This window comes from Sorex araneus, chromosome 3 (assembly GCF_027595985.1).
Source record: "Sorex araneus isolate mSorAra2 chromosome 3, mSorAra2.pri, whole genome shotgun sequence".
NCBI lineage: Eukaryota > Metazoa > Chordata > Mammalia > Eulipotyphla > Soricidae > Sorex > Sorex araneus.
This window is the reverse complement of record NC_073304.1, coordinates 32945162-32949513: the sequence shown is the minus strand read 5'-3', so window position 1 is coordinate 32949513 and position 4352 is coordinate 32945162.

The following is a 4352-nucleotide window of genomic DNA, read 5'->3' as shown; positions in this document are numbered from 1 at the left end:
TGCTTCTCAGCCTGGAGGGAGGAAGGTACAAGGGGGAGGATAATAGGGTGCTTGCATGTAACCCCTGTCAGACACAGGCGTAATCTCAGACTGCGGTTTTCAGAAGCCCTCAGAGGACCCACAGGGCTTCATCCAGCCTTCAATTGCCCAATGGGGCCATAGATCCTCCAGGCATTCCTGTCCCCGTGTCTAAAATCCCCAAAGGCATACCTGCACTAGGGACAGGTAATGTGTACACAGTGTCTGAAGCCTCTCCCAGACACACCAAGTTCTTGGGCGGACTGTCCCTCTTTCTGGAAGGAAACCCCTGGGATTCAAAGAGGCAGAGAGAGGAGTTCTGTTGGGTTCATGGAACCCAACATACACAGCCACATGATGCGAGTGGCAGGAACTGAGGAATTGTTTCCCTCTCTGCACACTCAGGAGGGAGCCAGGGTATTACCTGCTTCAGACGTGTACCTTCCTCCCCCCACCCCAGCCCCCGGACCAACTCTTTGGTCCACAGTAGGTTTTCCAGTGAGTTAAATGCTTTCTTCTCGGGTAAGGCTGGGAGAGAAGAGTGGGGGCAGATGTAGAAACAGATGAGAAAACTGTCAGAGAGGCAGGGGATGGTCTGTAGACAAGCCTCCACTGCAAAGGAGGGCTGTACCCCTTGCCACAGAGTGAGTCTGGTGCCTGGCTGGCAGCTGACAGGGCTTCCTTTCCGGCTCTGGGAGGCAGCATTGCGCAGAAGAAAAGACCCTGGGCTGGAAAGACAGATCTGAAGGTCCAGACACTTATCCACTAGGCACAGGAGGTACAGAGATGAGCTCGCACTACCATTCTAAGATCCAACAAAAAAATTATATTTCTTTTAAAATCAGAGTCAAAATAAGCTTGAATGTCAAAGTAATGTTTCCCTGTAGAATATCAATACTTTTATGCTGAGTATAGAAGTCATAGCCTAGAATTAAGTCTCCAGTTCTGGAATCAGAAGTCTGGGAGATTCAGAAAACTATAAGACATGGCCTGGACTGGAGCGGTAGCACAACAGTAGGGCATTTGCCTTGCATGCAGCCGACCCGGGTTCAATTCATCCACCCCTCTAAAAGAGCCCAGCATACTACCGAGAGTGTCCCATCCGCACGGCAGAGCCTGGCAAGCTCCCCGTGGCATATTCTATATGCCAAAAACAGTAACAAAAAGTCTCACAATGGAGATGTTACTGGTGCCCGCTCAAGGAAATCGATGAGCAACGGGATGACAGTGACAGTGACATAAGACATGGCCAGTTGCTGCTTTAATCCAGCTTTCCTGTGCACTGAACTCCATGAGCCTGTAGTTCTAACTCCTATAGTAGGAATCATTTCTTCCTACAAATATTTAAATGATTTACTCTTGACTCTTTGGGAAAAACAACTGTTTTTTATTTGTTTGGGGGTCACACCTGGTCATGCTCAGGGCTTACTCCTGGTTCTGTGCTCAGGGATCACTCCTGGCAGTGCTTAGGGAACCACATGGAATGACAGGGATCAATCCTGGGCCAGTCACACGCAAGAAAAGTACCCCCTCTGCTGTACTATCGCTCTGACCCACAAGACAACTATTTTCATCCCCACTTAATAAATGTAGAAATCCAGAAGGGCAGAGAAATAGTACAGTGGGTAAGAAGCTTGCCATGCATTCAACCAATTTGGGTTCGATCCCTGATATTCCATATAGTTCCCCCAGCATCACCAGGAGTGATTCCCGAGTGCAGAACCAGGAGTAACCCCTGAGCATTGCCAGGTATGGCCCCAAAACATAAATAAATAAATAAATAAATAAATAAATGTAGAGATCCCATCTAAGGGTTGTCATATGGTTTGGTCAAGGTCATATCTGTCAGGAAAGGCAGAAAGCAGTTTCAATTCAGGTCTTCTGGCACCCACCAAAAGTCTTTTCCAACCATATCTAGATGATTTCAAATAATATTGGGTTGTGTCCAGGACAAAACAGTTGACCTGAAGAGAGCATGCACAGGGGCCGGAAGATGTGGTTTCAAACACTTGCCTGAGGCTAAGTTCAAACCTCAGCCTCAGCTGTTCAAACCCGCTGGCCACACAGGTAGTGATCTTGATCTCCTTTTTCAAGAAAGGACCCAGAAGAGAGTGGCTTAAAATGTGCCATGGTGAAAAGTCATAAAGGGATATACCTTTCAGTACCTGTAGTGCAAACCATAATGCCCAAAAGGAGGGAGGGAGAGAGAGAGAGAGAGAGAGAGAGAGAGAGAGAGAGAGAGAGAGAGAGAGAGAGAGAGAGAGAGGTGTCTGCCATAGAGACAGTCTGAGGTAAGGGGTGGCATGGTGGGAGGGAGACTGGGGACACTGAAGGTGAGAAATGTACACTGGTGAAGGAATGGGTGTTGAAATATTGTATGACTGAAACATGTCATGAAAACTTTATAACTGTGTTATCTCATGAAGATTCAATAAAAGTAAATTACAAAAAATAATAAATGAATAAATAAATAAATTAAAAGTGTTACGGGCAAGTATGAAACTTAATGTCACCATATGTGCCAAGATAATCTTCACAGCTCCATGGTCAGAGATCCCCAAAGAGAGAAAAGGCAATGTGTAGCAATGATTGGGTCCCTGGTTTTTCACTCGAAGAATGTAGGGTTGTGGACTGGGAGGTGGTCCTGGGTGAGGCTGGGCACAGTGAAAGCAGTTCTAGTGACTCAAGGACAGGATCAAGGGGGAACCGTAAAACACACCCAACCCACTGCACTGACACAGCCTTTGCTGCCTTGTCTTATAAAGGAAACCTGAATTTGGGCTCAGCCCCCATAGCCTAGCTGAATGGCATAGGTCATTTTATATATTTAATCTTTCCACGTCCACTTTTTCATTGGCAAAATGGAGATGGGAATAATCTGGAACTTCATGGCTACTTTTGTCTGTCTGTTTGTTTGGGGTAGGGGGTACCTCCCAAACAGTGCTCAGGGAGCCTGGGGGTCACTTTCCGTGTCCTCAGCTGACTGGAACAGGTTGTTCAATGCTAAGACGCGAGGATGTGCTGCTGCTTGGGCCCCGTGGTGTCAGGGACCACCAGAACCACTCCTAGAGACACGCAGTGGGTCTCTCGGGCTCCACCTGCTAATGTTTTTATGGGGGTTGGAGGAGAGAGGATGTGTGCAGAGGGAGAAGAGACTGAGATATCAGGAACTAAACCAGGATTGAGCACATACAAAGGAAGGGTCCTTCCTTAACCACCCCTGCCCTCCCACCCCCCGCCGGCCCTGTGGTTTCTCCTCTTCTCTGTCTGACAGTTTTTGCAGGAGGTTGTTTTTATTTAGTTTGGGGCCATACCCAGTGGTGCTCAGTATGCACTCCAGCCCTGCGAGCAATCCCACCCCCACCCCCCATTCCTGCATGGCTGTTTTAAGCATAGACAGGAAGAGGGGACATGTTAGGCACAGTACATAGTGAGGAATTATCATGCCAGAGTCCCTGCCTCAGTAGACAGTTAATGATGGTTCTCTGCAGCTCTCTTCGGCTGCTCAGATGGGGGAAGCAGCTTTGTAATCTCTAAAGTACCTTGAACATGTAAGGTTCTTACATGTCTGAGACACAAGAACTTTTCTGCCCTTCTGCAAAGCAAACCTTCCACGCAGGGGCTGCTCTTGTCCACCACAAGTAATTTTCAGGATTACTTTCAAAGGAACCAGAAGGATTTCTGTGTGCTTGTTAGAGTGGCTTGGCTCCCCGGAGGTTGCCCTCTGACCACAAGTCAGGAGAGATGTGACTCAAGTGGGTGATTTCAGGGGAGGCATTGGGCCCACGGCCAGATCAGGAAGGGGCTGAACATGGAAATTGGAGGCTGAGAGAGAACTATGTATAGTCTGCCCCAGGTGCTGCAGGTGCTGTGATAAGAAAGAAAGGAGTGAGGTAGAACAGAGGAAGCACTGAAGTCAAAGCAATCTTGAGTTTGGAATTCTTTGTGTTTTTTTTGGGGGGGAGGCGGGGAGGAGGTCACACCAGCGATGCTCAGGGTTACTCTTGGCTCTGCACTCAGGAATTACTCCTGGCAATGCTTGTGGGACCATATGGGACTCCGGGGATCGAACCCAGGTCAGCCACATGTAAGGCAAATGACCTACCTGCTGTACTATCGCTCCAGTCCTGAGTTTGGAAATCTTTGGACCAGCTTTTTTTTTTTTTTTCGGGTTATACCCAGTGATGCACAGGGGTTACTCCTGGCTCTACACTCAGGAATTAACTCCTGGCGGTGCTCAGGGGACCATATGGGATTCTGGGAATCGAACCCAGGTCAGCCGCGTGCAAGGCAAACACCCTACCCACTGTGCTATTGCTCCAGCACCTGGACCA